This window comes from Salmo salar, chromosome ssa06, assembly GCF_905237065.1.
Source record: "Salmo salar chromosome ssa06, Ssal_v3.1, whole genome shotgun sequence".
In the NCBI taxonomy this organism is placed as follows: domain Eukaryota; kingdom Metazoa; phylum Chordata; class Actinopteri; order Salmoniformes; family Salmonidae; genus Salmo; species Salmo salar.
Genome location: NC_059447.1, coordinates 54,879,693 through 54,903,577, shown reverse-complemented (window position 1 = coordinate 54,903,577; position 23,885 = coordinate 54,879,693). Strand labels below are relative to the sequence as shown.

At 41.8% G+C, this 23,885-nt stretch overlaps 1 long non-coding RNA gene across 2 annotated transcripts in view; it reads right to left on the bottom strand.

Annotated features, from left to right (window-relative positions):
• Nucleotides 1-23,885, bottom strand: part of LOC106607904 (uncharacterized) — a 158,673-nt gene that overhangs the window by 130,514 nt on the left and 4,274 nt on the right. For both annotated transcript variants that reach the window (XR_001329333.2, XR_006770282.1), the window contains exon 2: nt 9,776-9,876. This is a non-coding gene — a long non-coding RNA (uncharacterized lncRNA). The remainder of the gene's footprint in view (nt 1-9,775; nt 9,877-23,885) is intronic.

Here is a 23,885-nt window from a genome sequence, read left to right as displayed (position 1 = left end):
CCTCGACTTCGGCGATGTCATCTGCAAAATAGCCTCCAACACTTTACTCAACAAATTGGATGCAGTCTAACACAGTGCCATCCGTATTGTCACCAAAGCCCCATATACTACCCACCACTGCGACCTCTATGCTCTCGATGGCTGGGCCTCGCTTCATACACCTCACCAAACCCACTGGCTCCAGGTCATCTACAAGTCTTTGCTAGGTAAAGCCCCGCCTTATCTCAGCTCACTGGTCACCATAGCAGTACCCACCCGTAGCACGCGCTCCAGCAGGTATATCTCACTGGTAACTCCCAAAGACAATTCCGACTTTGGCCGCCTTTCCTTCCAGTTCTCTGCTGCCAATGACTGGAACGAACTGCAAAAATCACTGAAGCTGGAGACTCATATTTCCCTCACTAGCTTTAAGCACCAGCTGTCAGAGCAGCTCACTGTGTTCTGTACATAGCCCATCTGTAGATAGCCCATCCAACTACCTCATCCTCATACTGTATTTATTTATTTATCTTGCTCCTTTGCACCCCAGTATCTCTACTTGCACATCATCTTCTGCACATCTATCACTCCAGTGTTTAATTGGTATATTGTAATTACTTCGCCACCATGGCCTATTTATTGCCTTACCTCCCTTTTCTTACCTCATTCGCACACACTGTATGTAGACTTTTTGTACTGTATTATTGACTGTAAGTTTATTCCATGTGTAACTCTGTGTTGTTGTATTGTGACGAATTGCTTTGCTTTATCTTGGCCAGGTCGCAGTTGTAAATGAGAACTTGTTCTCAACTAGCCTACCTGGTTAAATAAAGGTGAAATAAAATAATAAAAAAATCCTCTAAGATGTCCCTGATCAAAGTTTTGTCCAGAAGTCTTACCTCGCTACACTTCATTGTAATAACTCATGTTTAAATATTTTATTATATACTTTTAAAATATTTTTACATTTAGCAGACGCTCTTATCCAGAGCGACTTACACTAGTGAATGCATACATTTCATTTTTTTTTTTTTTTATGTCTGTGCTGGCCCCCCGTGGGAATCGAACCCACAACCCTGGCGTTGCAAACACCATGCTCTACCAACTGAGCTACAAACAGATGCATGTGAACATGATGTATAGCAATTGGTGTAGCACAGATATCCTGGCTCAACGCTTGTGGAGTGCTCTTCAAAGTGACCGTATAGGACTTTACGAAAGCAGCTCTTTGTGGCTGTCTCAAGCAAGTCCTTCATATACTTTATCAACCCTGATTGACGACATAAATAATTGCCTGTTTCAACCCTGCCAACCTGTTTTAGAATAGCCTTAACATCCTCTGGTGGACCACACATGACAACATGTGATACACTATATATACAAAAGTATGTGGACACCCCTTCAAAATAGTAGATTCGGCTATTTCAGCCACACCCGTTGCTTACATGTGTATAGAATCGATCACACAGCCATGCAATCGCCATAGACAAACATTGGCAGTAGAATGGCCTTACTGAAGAGCTCAGTGACTTTCAATGTAGAACCATCATAGGATGCCACCTTTCCAACAAGTCAGTTCATAAAATGTCTGCCCTGCAACTGCTGTTATTGTGAAGTGGAAACTTCTAGAAGCAACAATGGGTAAGCCGCGAAGTGGTAGGCCACACAAGCTCACAGAACGGGACCGCTGAATGCTGAAGTGCGTAGCGTGTAAGAATTGTCCTCGGATACTCTGAATGATCGGCTATGAAAAGTCAACTGACATTTACTCCTGAGGTGCTGACCTGTTGCACCCTCTACAACCACTGTGATTATTATTATCTTACCCTTCTGGTCATCTATGAATATTTGAACATCTTGGCCATGTTCTGTTATAAGCCAGAAGAGGACTGGCCACCCCTCATAACCTGGTTCCTCTCTAGGGATTCTTTCTTGGGAGTTTTTCCTAGCCACCGTGCTTCTACACCTGCATTGCTTGCTGTTTGGGGTTTTAGGCTGGGTTTCTGTACAGCACGTGACATCAGCTGATGCAAGAAGGGCTTTATAAATACATTTCATTGACCTGGTATAGAGGTCCTGGATGGCAGGAAGCTTGGTCCCAGTGATGTACTGGGCTGTATTCACTACCCTATGAAACAGCTTGCAGGTCGGAGGCCGAGCAGTTGCCATACCAGGAAGTGATACAATGGGCCCTGGTCATTCATCAATACCAGGGCCCATATTTAGGATTACAAACAGGTTGGACTTGATCTTTGATCAGCACTCCTAATCGAAGATGCTTTATGAATATGGGCCCAGGACATGAACTGGCACTGCTTTTATTTGGTGACAAGACAATGTCTACTCACCCTCTTTGCCAATGGATCAGAATTCTCCCAGCTTTGCAAAGCTCTCGCTGGTTGAAGGAAAAATATGATCCAGCGTAAGAGTCTGGATCACAAAGTATAATAATAACGTACATAGTTATGGACTTGCAAACAGAAGTCACCATACTGTCCATTACTGTCCGTTAAGGTTGAAACGTTAGGTTAGAGCAAAGCACATGGTTATCTAGTTGCTTATTGTCTTTGAGAAGGTCTGCATAAAGTACTGCATGAACGTTCTTTATGCAGTGCTAGCTAGCTAGTTAGCTAGCTAGGAGTCCAATTGTTTAACATACAATGCCTTTGGAAAGTATCTCTCAACTGACTGACATCCACAGACTGTTGGGCTCCATCCACTGCCATAGTTTAATCATCTCTACTCGCTGCTTCAACAATTTTCACTGCCTCTGCATAGGAGACCTTCTCAACAGCCCTGATCCTTCCTACTTTGACCTCTTTCACTCTAACAGGACAGTCAGGGAACTCTGGAACGTGATTCTCATCACAATTGTAACACCGTGCATCCTCAGACTCTTCAACAATCATATTTGTTTGGAAACACTTGACCAAACTTTTTACATTTAGGTCATTGAAGTGGCTTTTGTACATAAGCTCGCACCGCATTTACATGGGTCGGGAGAAATTCTTCATCAAACATCAATAATACAGAAAGTCTTTCCTCCTTTCCATTCACAGTGCAGGTTAAGTGACGTGCAAAGGGGGGTGCAAAGGGACAGTTAAACCAAAAAGTACTATTAAAGGAACTAAAAAGTCTAAGACAAAGTAGAGCCTTTACTACAGTACTCTTTCCACCCCTTTAAAGGAATCATAAGAACCCCCTCTGAATGCACCCCCCCCCCCCCAAACACACACACACCACCCCCATGCGAAGAAGGAAGGTGCTTCCCCATTGACTTCTCTCTTAGAAAACGACAAAGACAGCCATGCTCCTGACAGCTACCTCTGTGCTCTGCTTCTGCTTTTCTGCCAGCTGCCCCCCCCCCCCCGTACGGCTGCACAGTCTCCTTTATAACAACATGTTAGTGAGCACTCCACGTCTGCACATGTAATGATGTCACTGACGAGCTGCTTCACAAGATGATTTTCATCTAACCAAGTTAGTTTTAATGCCCCGAAAACAAAACATTTCACTTGGACGTGGCGCGTGCTCATTTAAAAATAAGCAGACACACACACACGCTGCAAGGTTAAACTAGAGCATAAGTTTTTTAAACCATTGTGATGTTGATGGACAGGTTGTGGGTTGTCAGATGCTCTGATGTGTCAATAGACGCCTGAAGCTTAGGTCCTGCGGGGTCAGATTTCCAGCCTGCACGTGCACACACACACACACACACACACACACACACACACACACACACACACACACACACACACACACACACACACACACACACACACACACACACACACCAGCCTGCAGCATGGACAGTTGACAGTGTGCTGACTGAATACTGATTAGCAGACTTATCAATGTTATCGACGACATTTAAGTGTTATTTCTGTTGTTACATCTGACTTTTATCCGCATGCTATCAATTTGTCTAGAAGTGAGTAGTTGCTTTCTCTCAAAGCCGTGGAAAAATCCACAAGGAAATTCCAACTTTTTCTCGCTTTTGTTGAGATGTTAGCAGCCTGTTTATCACTGATAAGTTCATAGCAGTGTTCTAATTCATACCATACGTGCAGCTGTCTACCAAAAATCATGATCAACGGTAGCCCTAATGTTGATTTACTGTAGAAGACCATCCAGAAAAAAATAAAATTGTAATAAATTAACAAAGAATTATTGGTTGAAATGATAGGTGGGTTATGTGCACACCCACACATTATCACAGACATGCACACACAGACACACACATCAATTGGGTTTGTTTGCGCTTTAGAGCGGCCGGGCTCCTTTAGATTGATTTATTCAATAGTCAGCCCATCGAAGAGAAAGAGCCAGTCGGCTGTTATTCCTGGAGTGAAATTAGTGGCTAAATAAATGAAAGGGATCGTTAATCCAAATTACAAAATTACACATTGGTTTCCTTACCCTGTAAGCAGTCTATGGACAAGGTATGACAGCAATCCATGCTTTGGTTTAGTTTCCCTGGCACTGTTTCCACATGAGAATGTTTTAGCATTTGTGGCACAAATCCGACTCAAGTCATGATATTAGCATTTTTTGCGCATCATTTCCAAATCATCCAAAGTGATCTAAAAGTTACTGTGAAACTTAACAAAGTCACTTATAGGTGATTTGAACATGAATAAAAACATTTTCAATTAAATTTTCTTCTAATATCGGTCTCAATGGCTTGAATGGAATTTGTGCCACAAATGCTGAAACATTAGCATGTGAAAACGTTGTCCATGGAGACGGTTATGTAATTTTGTAATTTGTGTGAACTATCCCTTTAATAACTAAACAAGAGTGATGATGTGGAATAAATGTAGCCCCCCTTTAATCAATTGATTCATGGGGGGGGGCGAACAGCAGGTATAAGAGGCTGTGGGCCAACAATTAATAGTCGCCAACAATTAGTAGATGATTAGGCAGACAACGATTAACTCTTTTTTCATCGACTTGGTTCGGTCCATATTTCAGAGTTTTGTAAAGGGAACAAGGTTGAGACCGTATTCACACACTCACTCAGACATGCAGTACATGTGTAAATACATAGAGTAAATGTCTCTGAGGGGAATCAATGTCCAGTCAATACATTCAACACAGTAGGTAGCACAGCTAGAAGTGGTTGTTTGTGTCTTAGAGAGTTAAGGAGTGAGCCCCAGACAGCACCCTATTCCCTATTTGGTGCACTGCTTTTGACAAGAGCCCAGGGTGCCATTTGGTACGCAGACAAGGAGTCATTATGTTTTACTGTGTGTGTGCCTTTACCCATAAGACTAAAGAAACTATAAGCAATAAACTCAACCTCTCTCTCTATATATATATAATTGCCCAGTTCCTTTGCAAGCACACACACACAATGTAGCCTATACATTATGTGCACAGAGAAAAACGGACATAAACTTGAAGTTACTGCATGTGTATTGGCTTATCCACCTTTACCACTGAGAGCCAATCAGAACATTGTCTTTAGTGTTGTCTTGGAGCCCAATTCCCTATATACCGCACTACTTTTGACCAGGTCCCATAGGGAATAGGGTGCCATTTGGGATGCAGACCTTGTCTTTAGTGTCTCTTGGAGCCCAGTGCTGTTGGTAATGGAGAGTTGGAGATGTGTCCTCGCTGCTGCCTGTCTATCCATCCACATGAAAACACAGCTAGCTCCGATCGATGGCGGGACTTTATGGGGGATTAGGGAATGTTTCTACACATTCATTATACTGCACTGTTACAGGTCTGTGTTTGCCCTTGCTACACACGCACACAGACCACCCTTTCTGCATTCATTACTTTGTTCCGCTACGAGGCAGACTCAGTCAAATATAAACTGGAAGGTTGGGAGAGGATAGATCAAGAGTTGATCGATTGCCAGGGCAGAAAACAATGTGTACAATTACTGCACTGGCCAATGGAAAGTAATATTCCCCATACGTTCAACTTAGGGGAAACTTTGTTGGTGGTTTGGTATCCTTAACTTGCTTAACAATGAGCAAAAAGTTATAAGACAAACAATACATGGTATGTTGTACTTGCTTAACGATGAGCAAAGAGACATTTGTTGTGAAGGTTACATTACTGAAGCCTACTCCCTTACATCTACTATGATCAATATCTTGCCAAATACTCTTGTTGTGCAGCCATAGGTTTAAATTGACAACATTCTAAACAAAATTGACCGGATGGATTGAAGGTTTGACTCATTGACCAGTTCATTGAATCTACATATCCTGCTCTGCTAGTCGACTCAGTAAACAAAGAATAGGAACCAGTTCCTTTGTCTGTTGCTTTGTCAGTTTCTTTGTCCCAAATGGCACCTTATTCTGTATAGTGCACTGCTTTTGACCAAAGGCCCATGGGCTCTGGTAAATGTAGTGCACTATATAGGTAATAGGGTGCCCTTTGGGACTTACTCAGTGTCTTCCAGGTGGCAGGTCGGTAGGCAGACATGATCCAAATAATGAACAAATAGAAACTTGTGTTGGGTGGGGAGCGGGTGGTTTGTGGCACTGGCAGCAGGATATACAGGCAGCAGTAGTGTACAGCATGCCTCTGATGCTTCAGTGAGCCCAGGCTGCTCCAGGAGAGAGAGAGCGAGAGAGAGAGTGTGTGTGTGTGTGTGTGTGTGTGTGTGTGTGTGTGTGTGTGTGTGTGTGTGTGTGTGTGTGTGTGTGTGTGAACCCCAGCTCCAGTGAGCCCATGCTGCTCCATGGGAGAGGAAGGGGCCCAAAGGATTAGACAGTCATTAGCCAGCAGCTGTTAACCAATATCTGCATCCTAAATGGCAGCGTACTACTTTTGCAGTGCACTACTTTTGACCAGGGCCCATAAGACTGGTCAAAAGTGGTGCACTATATAGGGAATAGGGTGCCATTTTCGATTTCGACACTGTAGACGTCGCACACACTGCTTCTCCTGCCTGGTGCTCCCTCCTGCTCACACTGACCTGGTTTTGCCCCCAACACAGACACTACATGACTTGTTTACATGATTTATTCCTCACATGGCTCCTCTTTCGTCTTTGTCTCTCCCTCAGTCTCTGTATCTCTCTACGGGCTCTATTTGAGCAAACCTAACGCAATGACAAACTTTAGCACTGGTGGTAATGCTATAGGTCTGGAGGTGTGTCAGAAATAGTTTAGCTATTTTCACAGCGGGAATTTGGCCGCAGTAGTTGGTGGTGGCACAAAAAGGCGGGGTATCACGACTCAGGATATGACCCAGATGCAGACACAGGAGGTGGATAATTCAGCTCTCAAAATATGTATTATAACAAAAGGGCAGGTCGAGGGGAGGCAAAGGTTCATAATCCAAGGCAGAGTCAATCAGGGACAGAACAGCAGGCAGGGTCAGGGTCAGGACAGGCAGAAAGGCTGGAACAGGGAAAACTAGAAAACAAGAACTGGAGAAATGGGAAACACACTAGTAAAACCTGACAAAACAAGACGAACTGGCAACAGACAAACAGAAAACACAGGTATAAATACACAGGGGATAATGGGGAAGAATAGGAGACACCTGGTGGAGGGTGGTGACAAGCACAAGACAGGTTAAACAGATCAGGGTGTGACAAAGGATTTTGATGAATAAATAAGTTCTAGGTGTGACGAGGGTTTGACCATTGACTGGCCAATCAACATGTTCCATGGCTTAATACTGCATGCAGATGTCTCATGTTGTGCAGGTTATTGGCAGTCTTTGCTTTGTAATCAACTCCAATTTACTGGAATATTCTCATCCTAGTCAATTGGAGATTGATACCGTTTAAGTGTGCCCTGGTATTTCAGCCACACCAGCCCACATTACCGCACCACTGGTGGCTAGGGATACATCTTCGTTTGAATGATGGTCCACATTAATCTTGGTACCAACTCTGGCTGACTTCTTTATGGAACAGTACAGTAGCCTATGGGTTACTGTCTGAGAAGAACAAAGTAAAAAGGAGTTTTTTTGCCAAAATGAAAACAAAATGCTATGCAGACATACAGTACCAGTCAAAAGTTTGGACACACGTACTCATTCCAGGGTTTTTCCTTTAAATTTGACTATTTTATACATTGTAGAATAATAGTGAAGACATCAAAATGATGAAATAACACATGGAATTATGTAGTAAGCAAAAAAGTGTTAAACAAATCAAAATATATTTGATATTTGAGATTCTTCAAAGTAGCCACACTTTGCCTTGACAGCTTTGCACGCTCTTGGCATTCTCTCAACCAGCCGGGTGGCCAGCTCTAGGAAGAATCATGGTGGTTCCAAACTTCTTCCATTTAAGAATGATGGAGGCCACTGTTTTCTTAGGTACCTTCAATGCTGCAGAGATTTTTTGTTACCCTTCCCCAGATCTGTGCCTCGACACAATCCTGTCTCGGCGCTCTACGGACAATTCCTTCAACCTCATGGCTTGGTTTTTACTCTGACATGCACTGTCTGTGGGACCTTATATAGACAGGTGTGTGCCTTTCTAAATCATGTCCAATCAGTTTAAATTACCACAGGTGGACTCCAGTCAATTGTAGAAACATCTCAAGGATGATCAATGGAAACAGGATGCACCTGAGCTCAATTTTGAGTCTCATAGCAAAGGGTCTGAATTGTTAAATGAGGTAAATGGGTAAATAAGGTATTTCTGTTTTTTATTGACATTTCTAAAAACCTGTTTTCACATGTAAGGTATTGTGTGTAGATTGATGAGTGAAAACCTTTATTTAATCAATTTTAGAATAAGGCTGTAACATATCAAAATGTGGAAAAAGTGTAGTTGTCTGAATGCTTTCCAAATGCACTGTATCTAGCCAATAGTTTATCATATGACTTTGGCTTCATATATTTGAATTAAACAATTAACTTTGCTTATGTTAATAAATTGAAAAATAACATGCTTTTTGGTAGGCTATTAGCAAGTTCAACTACAGTCCTCTTGCGTCACCATACTGAAATGCAGTTGAAATTTAAATTGACCAAAAGGTTTTACGGATGTAGGCTCATAATTTGACCCAGTTTGCTAAAGCAGGAAAATAATCCTGTAGCAACAGGAAATGTGGTTTATTGATGGACATTTTTGTAGGGGTTAATACATTTTTCGTTAGGGCAAATCAAGTCTGAAATGTCAAAGTGTAAACTAGAAGCTTTAGAAGCTTTTTTAAACCTAAAATACACTATAAGTTTGCATTTACTGCCGTGCAGGAAAAAAATTCTCAGCAACAAAATAATTAAGATCCTACATCGTGTATATAGAACCCCTTTTTTTCTAAGAGTATATGCTTTTATTAAACACTATTTCCCTTTGCTCTGGCTACAGTAGCATTTTGTTTGCAAGAGCAAAGGCTTGTAGAAACCTTGATGTTTGCCAAACTGACCTCAGCAACAAATACGAATTCAATCTACCCCTTCTGCAGTCGGACAATACTGCTAGTAATTTTTCTGACCAGGCGAAATCATGTAGCAGCATCATTAACATGGATATAAATGTCAAAGCAAAACAGCTAAAACAAATGAAAAGGCAACTAGTTAGCTGTCATTTCAGAGATTGACTTGACTGAATTAGCTTTTTTTAGCTGTTTTTGCTAAAATCCACATTACACTCTGGGGTAGCGATAGCACACTCAAGGTGCTTTGACTTCTCCAGGTTTATATATAAAACCATTTTTAGTAAAGCGTACTTTAAAGGGGAATTTCACCCTGGCTCTGCCACGGCATATAGTCATTACTATATTAACAACAGTATGTTTTTTATCATAAACATCACAGTTATCCAAACGTTACAAAAATTGAATTGTCAATATAGCTAACTCACCCTCTGTTTGTGTGTTGGTAGCAATGATGAATCGTCTATGGTTGGTAAGTTGGTTCTCAGCCAGTGTCAGCTTGCTAGCAAGATCGCTGCCAATTCATAAGCTGACAATAGAGAAATGCCCATGTTAGGTATGCTTAGCTAGCCAGTCTAATAGAGATCAATACAATGAAATTGTATATTTTTTGTCTATTTTGTTGTAGGTGATTCCACCAACATGCGCTTCCAACCCCTAGCTCTAAACAAGGTGACTGCTAAGATATCTCAATTTAAAGTAGATGAGCTCAGGGCAACGATCTCATTCCAGAGAGACATCAGAGACTATAACATAGACATCAGGGACTATAGCATATTCTGTTTCACAGAGGCATGGCTCTCTCTGGATATACTGTCCCCATCCATACAGCCAGCTGGGCTCTCAATACATTGTGCAGGCAGGAATAAAGAACTCTCCGGGAAGAAAGGCGAGGTGTATGTTTCATGATTAACTACTCATGGTGTAATTGTGATAATGTACAGGAACTCAAGTCTTTTTGTTCACCCAACCAAGAATACCTCACAATCAAATGCCGACCTTATTACCTCCTAAGAGAATTATCTTTGGTTATAGTCACAGCCGTGTATATTCCCCCTCAAGCCAAGAACTACACTGGACTTTGCGCAAACTGGAAATCACTCATCCTGAGGCTGCAATTACTGTAGGTGGGGACTTTAACAAAGCAAATTTGAGGAAAACACTACCAAAGTTCTATTAACACATTGCCTGTAGTATTCGCGTTTCAAAAAACTTTCGACATAATGTTACTCTCCCTTCTGGGATGGCTACAAGGCCCTCCCCCGCCCTTCCTTCGTCAAATCAGATCACAACTCCATTCTTCTCCTCCTTTCCTATAGGCAGAAACTCAAACAGGAGGTACGCGTGTTAAGGTCTATTCAATGCTGGTCTGATGAATTGGAATCCATGCTTCAAGATTGGGACTGGGATATGTTCCGAGTTGCCTCTGAGAATAACATTGACATTTAAACTGACACGGTGACTGAGTTCATCAGGAGGTGTATAGGGGATGCTTTTCCCACTGTGACTATTAAATCCTACCCAAACCAAAAACCGTGGATAGATGGCAGCATTCGCAAAAAAAAGGAAAGCGCGAACCACCACATTTAACTATGGCAAGGTGACTGGGTTGAATACAAACAGTGCAGTTATGCCCTCCTTAAGGCAATCAAACATGCAAAATGTCGGTACAGAGACAAACTGGGGTTGCAATTCAAGAGCTCAGACACGAGATGTATGGGGCAGGGACTCCAGACAATCACAGAATAAAAAGGAAAAACCAGCCACATCACGGACACCTATGTCTTGCTCCCGGACAAACTAAACACCTTCTTCACCGGCTTTGAGGATAACACAGTGCCACCGACGCGGTCCGCCCCCGAAGACTGTGGGCTCTTGTTCTCCATGACTGACATAAGAAGTGTGGCTGGCTGCAGTGTTTACAAACATATTCAATCTCTCCCTATCCCAGTCTGCTTTCTCCACTTGCTTTAAGGTGTTCACCATTGTTCCTGTACCCAAGAAAGCAAAGGTAACTGAACGAAAGGACTATTGCCCTGTAGTACTCACTTCTATTGTGTGTTGAGGCTAGTTAAGGATAATTTCACCTCCATCTTACCTGACAGCCTAGACCCACTTCAATTTGCATACTGCCCCAATAGAGCCACAGATGATGCAATTGCCATCACACTGCACACTGCCCTATCCCATCTGGACAAGAAGAATACCTATGTAAGAATGCTGTTCATTGACTACAATTCAGCTTTCAACACCATAGTACCCCCAAGTACATCATGAAGCTCAGGGCCCTGGGTCTTAACCCTGTGGAACTGGGTCCTGGACTTCCTGACGGGCCGTTCCCAGGTGGTGAAGGTAGGAAACAACACCTCCATTACACTGATCCTCAACAAAGGGGCCCCGCAGGGGTGCGTGCTCAGCCCCCTCCTGTACTCCATGTTCACCCATGACTGCGTGGCCACACATGCCTCCAACTCAATCATCAAGTTTGCAGACGACACAACAGTAGTAGACCTGATTACGAACAATGACGAGACAGATGACCTCTCCCTCAACATCAACAAAATGAAGAAGCTGGTTGTGGACTTCAGGAGACAGCAGAGGGAGCACACCCCCAACCACATCGACAGAACCATAATAGAGAAGGTGAAAAGCTTGAAGCTCCTCGATGTACACATCACTGACAATCTGAAATGGTCCATTCACACAGACGATGTGGTGAAGAAGGCACAACAGCGCCTCTTCAACCACAGGAGGCTGAAGAAATTTGTCTTGGCCCCTAAGACCCTCACAAACTTTTACACATGCACAATTGAGAGCATACTGTCAGGCTGTAACACTGCCTGGCAATGCAACTGCACTGCCCGCAACTGCAGGGATCTCCAGAGGGTGGTGCAGTCTGCCCAACGCATCACCGGGAACACACTGCCTGATGTCCCGGGAATGCCAAAAATATCATCAAGGATATCAACCACCAAAGCCATGGCCTGTTCACCCCGCTATCATCCAAAAGGCAAGGTCAGTACAGGTGCATCAAAGCTGGGAACGAGAGAATGAAAAACATTGTCTATCTCAAGGCCATCAGACTTTTAAATAACCATCACTAGCCGGCCTCCACCCAGTACCCTGCCCTGAACTTAGTTACTAGCCGGCTACCACCCTGTAACTCAACCCTGCAACTTAGAGGCTGCTGCCCTATGTACATTGCCATGGAATCACTGGTCACTTTAATAATGGAACACTGGTCACTTTAATAATGTTTACATGCTGTTTTACTCATTTCATATGTATATGCTGTATTCTACTGTATTCTAGTTACTCCAACATTGTTGTACAGGGCTCTGTAGCATCAAACCGATGCTAGACATTCAGATATCCAAAGTATTTTTATTTGTCAAATTCTAAAATACAGGGGAGTGTACACTATTTAATGCTAACTCAAGAGAACTGGGAAATTCAACAAGAATGTTATATGGTTTAGTGTGTCTGAGTGTGTCTCAGGTGTAGAGACACACAAGTGCAGAGAACTGTAGCTACAGATTGTTACACCAGATAATGATTTACCAAAAATGTCTGCAGACATGTTGTCTACTTCAAGTCTTCTCTCATTGGTTAAGAGGTTTTAGGACAGGTTGGAGTCCAACCCAAAGTGCTGCAGGTCATAATGGCAGAGACCTGTCTTGATCAATATGTGAGAAGACTTGAAATAGACATGATGGCGGCACATGTATTATTGGATTACTTTATGGAGCAAAACAATGATTTTAATAATGGTGCATTTTCTAAATTCAAACTGACCCTCTGCAACTGGACACAGACATTTTATGAGACTCCTGATTCCCCGAATCGAGGGCGAAGTTCAGGGAATACTTGTAAAGCTGTGGGAGGAGTGTTGTCATGATCAAACTGCCATTCAGCCCCTCATGAGTCTTCTGCATGAAAACCAGCATAATGTCTAATCTCTCGAGAGGTTCACAGGATACAGTTCTGCTACAATGACACATGCAGACAAAATAATAATGTTTCTGTATCTAGAATCCACTCCAGGAAGACTCCCAGGCACCACACAGTATTTTCTGTAAGACAAAAAAAAAATATATATTCTATTGTAATTTAAACCTTGCCAGCATAACATCAACATTAAGGTAGGCTAGTTGAACATGCGTACATGCGCAGAGACACCTTTTACAACAATATAGAATGAAATATGGCATAACCCTCAACCTTTGCACAGTGAGCAGACCGTGCAAATTAGCCTAGGTAGGTAGACAGACATGGCTGTAGGTAAATACTGTCTATCAGGCATGTTTAGGCAAATATTTTTATAGTAAAACCTGCTTCAGTTTTAGAGATTTACAACAGTAAATTGTTGTATTATTGTTTCTCTTCACTGTTTGATAGTAAACTTAGCTGGCTAGCTTGCTGGATATGCAATACTTCTTATTTACGTCTGTTTGGAATCCTATCTTGCGTAATACCTATAATTTTGTGAGGATTGAAATGCATCCACGGCCATAATCATAACCAATGTCAACCCTCATCAATTATGTTACAGCTAGTAAAATTACATAGAGTTGCTGAAATTACACGTTTTTGCGAACAAGTCCCGTGTAGCTCAGTTGGTAGAGCATGGTGTTTGCAACGCCAGGGTTGTGGGTTTGATTCCCACGGGGGACCAGTACAGAGAATTTTTTTTATGAAATGTATGTATTCAATACTGTAAGTCGCTCTGGATAAGAGTGTCTGCTAAATGACTAAAATGTAAATGTAAGTTACAAATGCAAGGCATGGCGCATAACAAGTTAGCAGACACCAGGCTAACTAGCTAGCCAACTCATGTGCTAATGTTCGCTGGTAAACCTAGCATTAGGTTGCTGGTTGTAACATTGTAGCCTGCTGTTTAGTAGCAAGCCATATCTACAACTAAATAAATAATAGGTTTTTACAATCGAGGTACAAAAGATCTCCTATTGTAAAACCCCTTCTATTTTTTGTCATAGATATGGCTAACAGTAATTGTTTATCTAGCTACCTAGCTAGCTAAGTTAGCAAAAAAATATATATTTCCGCCACTGTAACACACGAATACGTTAACCAGCAATACAAAATATTGGTTTCAGTAGATAAACTAAAGTTAGCTAGGTGGCTTGCAGGAAAAATGACTTACTTAGCTAGGCACCTTATTTGTCATCTGCCCCCTTGGTGCTTGCGTCGGCTGTTGCTGAGCTTCTAAGGTTAAACTAAATCCATCTCTTTGTTTCGAATCCTCTTTGCTATACTCCAGTTGAAACATGTATGGTTGAATGTCACCATGTAGCTAACAGATTCTCCATCATCTAATTCGTGTCGATGAGAGGAATCACTTGAAGCCATTGTGGTCTGGTCAGTTCTTTCAATTTTGCCCAAATTATTGTTGTTAGTGTCTGCCAGCTTTTCAAAAAAGCCCTTCTTGGGGGAGGGACAGTTGCCACAGCATGAAGCACCGACCAACACAAGTTGTAGTCGTTCAGAGACTATAGCAATATTTGGCAATGAATCTGCCATTAGGAACATCGCTGAAAGACGTCCAATGGCTCTATCGAACAAGGACAACCATATCTACACCCACAAAAATGTATAGTTCAATAAGTATAACATAGAGTCTTCGCGAAATGCCACAATACTACGTTCATTTTCAGATCTCGTCCCCTCATCAATAAACCGGAAGCCGTCATAGGGTGTATCATTCAGCGTGCGAAGCCCTAACCTGCCTTCCTCCTAGGCAATTATGTGTGAAACACATCTCACTGTCCTAGAAATACCTCAGACATGATAAAAACAAGCCCAGATTCCCCCAGGGTGAAATTCCCCTTTAAACTCGTCCAAAGAACCAAAAGGTTCTATATCTGTGTGCTATATCCAAGAGTGTATGTTTTTAAATACAAAAAAGCACATCTCCTCTGTTGTTCGATGAGCATATGAACACTGTGCTTTTCGCTTGTCTTAAATCTTACCATTTGCGATGCATGAAATTGTCACTTTTGAAAGACACACCTCAAATATTGTCACCCCTACCAAGTCAGTGCAAGCGAGTTGATGTTAGACAGATAAATTGCCGGACCTAACATAAGAGGTGGAAAATGTAAGAGCGCATGGCACGCTATGGGCTCTGGTCTAAAGCGAACATGGTGCCATTTGAGACCACAAGCTAACTATCAGCTCCACATGTAAGGCATGGAAGGAAGTATGGCAGAAAGTGGAGCCCTAAGTAGGTGAGAGCACATTGAAAGGTCAGAGAGGATAATGTGATGGATTTGGCTTGGTGGGCAGGATGTGTGTGTCTGTGTGTGGCCCCGCTCTGCCTGCCTAGCCCTGGCTCCCCTGCCGTGGTGATGGATGGAGGAGCCTCTCACACCTGTAATAAGGCCGTGTGTGTGTGTGTGTGTGTGTGTGTGTGTGTGTGTGTGTGTGTGTGTGTGTGTGTGTGTGTGTGTGTGTGTGTGTGTGTGTGTGTGTGTGTGTGTGTGTGTGTGTGTGTGTGTGTGTGTGTGTGTGTGGTCATTCACTACTTGACTAAAAGTATGTGGACACCTGCTTGTCGAACATCTCATTCCAAAATCATGGGCCTTAATATGTAGTTGGTCCCCCCTTTTCTGCAATAACTGCCTCCATTCTTCTGGGAAGACTTTCCACTAGATGTTGGAACATTGCTGCGGGGACTTCCTTCCATTTAGCCACAAAAGCATTAGTGAGGTTCGGAACTGATGTTGGGCGATTAGGCCTGGCTCGCAGTTGGCGTTCCAATTCACCCCAAAGGTGTTTGATGCAGTTGAGGTCAGGGCTCTGTGCAGGCCAGTCAAGTTCTTCCACACCGATCTTGACAAACCATTTCTGTATGGATCTCGCTTTGTGTATGGGGGCATTGTCATGCTGGAACAGGAAAGGGCCTTCCCCAAAATGTTGCAACAAAGTTGGAAGCAGTGAAACATCTAGAATGTCATTGTATGCTGAGAGATATAAGAAATATCAGCAAACATTTTTATTTTTTTTGTACATGTATTTAACCACATTTTTGGCATTAACAGGTGCACTGCTCTTACCATACCATTTTTTTCTAAAGACGGTTGACATTTACTTTATTTAGCAGACGCTCTTATCCAGAGCGACTTACAGTAGTGAATACATACATTTCATTTTCATTTCATGCATTCTTTTTTTTTTTTTTTGGACTGGCCCCCCGTGGGAATCAAACCCACAACCCTGGTGTTGCACACACCATGCTCTACCAACTGAGACACAGGGAAGGCCACACTGCAGTGACATATTGAGCTTTCTCTCTGTCATTAGAGTGGATGGTACTGAAGTATTGTTCAGTGGGCGAACATGCCTGGGTGACTTATGATACAAATATGAAAAATCTTATGATTTTTTTCCTATTCAACAAAAGTGGGGGAATAGGGCTTGAAATGCTTTCTAAATAGAGCAACAATCAAATGATAAACTATGAGATTTCACCTTTCTTATAAAATAAATATGATCATACTTAGTGACTACAAAATTGGCACTATTTCATATAACTGACAATTGAGAATTTTCTGCCTAGCGTCCTCTGAGCAATGCAAAGACGCCATTCAAATGTCTGCAAACTTGTTACAAATTCAGCTTTGACCAAAAGTAAGTGGTCTTGTTTCAATTATACAAAATTATTTAGTATTTTTTCATGTTGAGAATCGTTTGAGAATATCACAGCAACATGGTACCACTATCCTTGCATTCCTCTAGATTCTCCCATTGCATATGCCATATTTCAAGCGGGGGTTTGAGTTTCACAGCCAGAGGATATCGATAATTTGTCTGGATAGGCCAGAAAATGTGAAGTGTCGCTCCCTATACAAAAGATGTGTCAGATTTCACATACTCTATCTCAGCTCAGAGCGAAGAGTGGCATCTGAAGCGAGATTGATATTGCAATTGATATTGCGCCGTTCACAGAGTGCTCTGTACACAAAAATTAACATTACATTTATAAATTATAACAAATACTTGATAATTCCTGAGAAGCCGTGTTTTGGAGGATTTATTGGCACAGGTGTTAGGCCCGAGACGAAGTCGAGTAAAAGTCAAGTCAAACCATGCCACTATATCCTCCTAACCACGGCTTTGAGGGCATTATCATTTTTATACAGTGGTTACCTACATATTAATATAGCAATTGGCACATTTTCATTTAAAACTTTATTTTGATGAATTTGTTCATGCTATTTCATCCTTCCACGAGTATACCCAAGCCAACTGGTCCCTTAGTTCTATTGGTAGGTTGCTATGCCAAACAAAAATGCTTGCCATGCAGGCTCTTCCCCTTTGCTATCTAGCCAACTACACAGCTAACAGGATCCCTTCAAAATGATAATTTATTTGTATATATCCCCAAAAAATTGGCTGACTCATGATTTTGACTGGCTGAAAAAAGCCTTATGTCTCGTCCCGACAGGTTCATTCTCTATATGTCTATGGGACATGTTGGAGAGACAGACAGCAAGATTTAAACAAACCTCCACTGTTGCAAACCAAACACTATGTCACGTCCTTACCCTAGTAATATGTCATTTTCTATAGTAGAGTAGGTCAGGGTGTGACAGGGGGTGTTTTGGGGTGGTTTTCTATGTTTTCTATTTCTATGTTATATTCTAGGTTTCTATTTCTATGTTTTTTGGCAGGTTGAGCTCCAATTGGAGGCAGCTGGTCCTCGTTGCCTCTAATTTGAGATCATATTTAAGTTGTTTTTTTTCTACTGTGTTTGTGGGTAGTTGTTTTCGGTTTTGTTGTCTGCTGCCTGACAGAACTGTTTGCTGTCGATTTGTTTCTTTGTAGAAGTGTTGAGTTTTCATTAAAGTATAATCATGAGCAATCAACACGCCGCGCCTTGGTCCCCTCTATACAACGCACGTTACACACTAGCCAAAGGGAAAGGGAGATCATGTCTAGATGGTTTTTTTTTTCACAGTGGAGATCAAATTCATGTATAAATTGCCTGGCTGGGCTGATGGAACAGGGATGCGCAGTGACTTTTCAGGTGGAACAGTACATAGGCATTCCGCTGGTCAATGCTTGTGAACCATATAACAAAATAAGTTGCCATTTGGGATTTAGACATAGTATATTAGCATGCAGCAAGGGGCTGAAGCTAAAGTTGGACGGTTGTATCATGAAGGATCAGTCAGGCTGTCCACCACAACTATGGCCCCGTACACACTCAGGTTGTACAACTGATCTACAACCCATTTGACACAATGGTTGTGATACAATACAACTGATAGTTGTGATACATTGGAGAGTTTGTCTGCACAAACATTCTACACAACCATTGCGCGGGTGTAATTACTTCTGAGCAGAAAACCCCTCCCTTGTATCACAACCTTTGTGACAAATCTGTTGCACTCCAGTTCTATAACTTGAGTGTGTACGGTGCTTCACTAACAAAACTATTTATAGCAAATTATATGTTCCATGCTACTGTTACATTGAGGCCAACAGACTGCTGTCCTCAAAGACAGTTAGCCTCCACATGACCTTCACCACAAACATGTATGTAGTCTGGACTTCTGTTCTCTCCCCAGAGGTGTGTGTGTGTGTGTGTGTGTGTGTGTGTGTGTGTGTGTGTGTGTGTGTGTGTGTGTCAGCCGAGTTCCTAGGCCCCCTGCAATCTCTCCATGCTGTTTCCAAACGCCTGCATGTAGGGGCTTATGTTTGACGCTGTGACTGCACTCTTTCTTTCATCAAGTCACCATCGTGTTTAGTCTCCTCTCATCCAGTGTGGCTCGCAGCCAACATACCAGTGCACCTGGTAGGCCAACACAGCACCGGCATATATCCGGGCCAAGGCAGGATTCCATGTAATCAAACTCGACGAGCAGACAAAAGAGTGAGTATCAGGTTGTCAGATGCAGTTGAGTGTGTGAGCCATTAGAGCCCTGCTCTCGTCAAAAGTAGGGAAGAGGGTGCCATTTGGGACACAAACCTGTGCGACTGTGCCTATAGCAGGACACAGTATGACTGACTTAGACTACTCTGTTCCGGAACTGAATGTAGACCTATAGGTGAGTCTCAGATTCTTACCTGAGATCAACCTCTGTCTGTACATTAATTCCCAATAAGACTCTGGTGACAAACCTAAATTACTGTAATTGATGCCTGGTTTCATTTCCTCTTTCTCACAACTCTGAAAGGTTTACAATTTCTAAATCATGAATAGAACAGAATATCGACAGAATATAATGTGCTACACATTTGTTCATTTTGGAATATAGCTTAGATCTACATAACATATGTCTGAATCACTCACCTCTCACCTTACAGTATCTCTATTGATAACCTTCCCCATATTTTGGTTGCTGCCTACTCTTACACGTTGCTCTGGTGTCTTTTTAACCCATAGCAAGAATTGAGCTAGAATCATTCTGCATCAATAACTTCTCACTTTGTCTGGCATGTCTATTGCTAACATGTTTTTGTTGCAGTCCGCTCTTAGGCACTTTACTGTGGCATCTCTTTTAACCCATATGCCCAGTGTAATGTTATGTACATCAGTGTGAAGCCGTTCAAAGTGACAGAAAATACTGCAGGCGGAGAGAGGAGAGCTGGGAGCATCAGCTTGATCATTGCAGGAAGATGAGCATCTGGTATTATATGACATTCGGCATCATACAGTGGCACTTCAAACACGGAGGGAGCAGAGAAACCATGGGGTGCTTATGAATGCATTTTTAATTACTCAGAAATGGATCCCCTGCTGGGGTGCCGGGTTCATGGAAGTTCAATCCCGAGCCCATTTCATGTTCTCATCGCTGCCTGCCTGTGAAAGATTCCCTCTGTGTGCTGTGCTATTTTCCCCCATCTACTGTACTGCTGTTGCAGGCACATTGAGATGTTAGTGAAGCTCAGCGTTATCAGACTATAGTTTTTGTCAGTCCCTTAACCTCTTTCTGACCTCATGTTGCAGCAGTAGGCCCTATGAGGGTGTCAATATTGATCAGAAGGAATGTGCCTGTTAGAGGTTAGGTATCAGCGTAAGCTCATTCAAGTTTGGAATGAGAATATGGAATGAGAATAAGAATTTGGAATGAGAATAGAATATTTTAGAATCCCAGCCAGCTACTAGCTATAATCATCATGCTTGTTAGTGTTACCAAGTTAAAGCTGAGCTTAGTGTAATAGTGTGCAATCGGTCCAATGGGATTAGAACATGAAATGATCCTTTTAAATAAAAAAAACTGTTACCAGCTATATACCAGCTTACATTCAAAGAACTTAGTCAAAACCTTTCAATATAGTATTGCTGGGTGATTTTTCAAAGTCTCAAAGTGCTCATAACTTAAAGAATGGTATACCATAAAACTTCATTTAACAGCCAGGCGTTTATTTGCTTAAATCACTGAACACATCAGGCACCTTTTAGAGACAGGCTTCTATTTGAGCCAGGTGTCTATTTCCTTATCACACAGCTTTTGCTAAATTGCATAGTAAATTGTTTAATTCTAGCTTTCACTTCCAACATTTGAATCAATTTCTTAATTTCGTGCACTAATGTGTTATCATGTATCACATTTCTTTAGTCTTAGTATTCCTCTATTTTGGAAAATAATTGTTCTCCTCTTTGACTGTGCATTTTCTGCAGTTTTTATGTTCACCACTAGAGGGCAATTGGACGATTTCTGGGGCCTGTACTCCCGAAGTTGTTGACTGCTTTTGTGCTTGCCAGTTAGGTAGCAGTTCTGGCGATTGGCAATTAAAAATTGATTATTGCTGCATTTTTTTTGTCATTACTGAATTATTTAATGTAACAAATCAAACATTAAACCTCGTAAACAAGTCATGATAATTCATGGTAATCTTGTAAACTATTCATTTAGACCCGGCGTTTATGTGAAATAGCCATTTATTTGCTGAAATGTGTTCTGTTGCCTGGCTATTAAAAGGAACAGGCGGCTATTTCAGACTCTGTGTTTAAGACTCTGCACCACTGCACAGATAGATAGCCTACATATATAAGCAATTACTGTAGAACGCTGTACAGATACAGCATATACTGTAGTTCAAACTTCTCTCTGTCAACTCAAAGCTCAAACCGAGCTCAGTGGGGCATGGTAAGAAGAGAACCCACTCCTTTCTCTTTTAAATATCGATAATCAGACATCTGTGAGAGGATAGACATTTAATATGAGTCTGTCTTCTCCATTTGCTGTGTAAAGTTTAATGAGCACCTCTGGGCTGGCACTACATGAATAATACATACATTATTCTATTTTAAAGCCAACAAGAGGCATCTATCTTATGGATGGACCAGAACCAATGTGATGGACTGGTTGGAAATGAAGAGCCAGAGGCGGTCACATCTTGCAAAATGGAAGGCATCGCGAAAAACACATTACTGTGAGAGTTTGTTTGTCTGCTCTCCCTGTCACCGGCCGATCCCCAGAGTACTTCATAACACATAATGGTGTCCCAAATGGTACGCTATTCCCTATATAGTACACTACTTTTGACCAGAGCCCCTTGACATATTCCACATTTTGTTGTGTTACAGCCTGAATTCAAAATGGATTAAATAAATACAAACTCTAATCTACACACAATTAAGTGATAATGCCCGAGAAGCCGGTGTTTGGAGGATATATTGGCACAGGTGTTGTATATTGGCAAACCGTGCCAATATACAGTTGAAGTCGGAAGTTTACATGCACTTAGGTTGGAGTCATTAAAACTCGTTTTTCAACCACTCCACAAATGTCTTGTTAACAAACTATAGTTTTGGCAAGTTGCTTAAGACATCTACTTTGTGCATGACACAAGTCATTTTTCCAACAATTGTTTACAGACAGATTGTTTCACTTATAATTCACTGTATCACAATTCCAGTGGGTCAGAAGTTTACATACACTAAGTTGACTGTGCTTTTAAACAGCTTGGAAAATTCCAGGAAATTATGTCATGGCTTGAGAAACCTCTGATAGGCTAATTGACATCATTTGAGTCAATTGGAGGTGTACCTGTGGATGTATTTAATGGTCTACCTTCAAACTCAGTGCCTCATTGCTTGACATCATGGAAAAATCAAAGAAATCAGCCAACACCTCAGAAAATAAATTGTAGACCTCTACAAGTCTGGTTCATCCTTGGCAGCAATTTCCAAACGCCTGAAGGTACCACGTTCATCTGTATAAACAATAGTACACAAGTATAAACACCATGGGACCACGCAGCCGTCATACCGCTCAGTAAGGAGACGCATTCTGTCTCCTAGAGATGAACATACTTTTGTGCAAAAAGTGCAAATCAATCCCAGAACAACAGCAAAGGACCTTGTGAAGATGCTGGAGGAAACAGGTACAAAAGTATCTATATCCACAGTAAAACAAGTCCTACATCGACATAACCTGAAAGGCTGCTCAGAAAGGAAGCCACTGCTCCAAAACCGCCATAAAAAAAAGCCAGACTACAGTTTGCAACTGCATATGGGGACAAAGACAAATGTGGAGAAATGTCATCTGGTCTGATGAAACAAAAATGGAACTGTTTGGAGGAAAAAGGGAAAGGCTTACAAGCCAAAGAACACCATCCCAACCGTGAAGCACGGGGGTGGCAGCATCATGTTGTGCGGGTGCTTTGCTGCAGGAGGGACTGGTGCACTTCACAAAATAGATGGCATCATGAGGGAGGAAAATGATGTGGGTATATTGAAGCAACATCTCAAGACATCAGTCAGGAAGTTAAAGCTTGTTTGCAAATGGGTCTTCAAAATGGACAATGACCCCAAGCATACTTCCAAAGTTGTGGCAAAATGGCTTAAGGTCAAGGTATTGGAGTGGCCATCACAAAGCCCTGACCTCAATCCTATAGAAAATGTGTGGGCAGAACTGAAAAAACGTGTGCGAGCAAGGAGGCCTACAAACCTGACTCAGTTACACCAGCTCTGTCAGGAGGAATGACCAAAATTCACCCAACTTATTGTGGGAAGCTTGTGGAAGGCTACCCAAAACGTTTCACCCAAGTTAAACCATTTAAAGGCAATGCTACCAAATATTAATTGAGTGTATGTAAACTTCTGACCCACTTGGAATGTGATGAAAGAAATAAAAGCTGAAATAAATTATTCTCTCTACTATTATTCTGACATTTCACATTCTTAAAATAAAGTGGTGATCATAACTGTCCTAAAACAGGGAATTTTTACTAGGATTAAATGTCAGGAATTGTGAAAAACTGAGTTTAAATGTATTTGGCTAAGGTGCATGTAAACTTCCGACTTCAACTGTATCCTCCAAACACTGGCTTCGAAGGTATTATCACTTTTATTCAACGGGTTACCACGATATTCAAATAATGATAGACATATTTTCATTAAAAACATTATATTGATGAATTTATTCGTACTATTTCATCCTTTCACAAGATATTGTCCCGACACAAATCTAGGGTTTCTATCCAAGCCGGCTGGTTGTTCGTTCTATCGGTTCAGGTGCCAGAGACACAACCCAGTCGTTCAGTCTTTTTGTTCTGTATCTA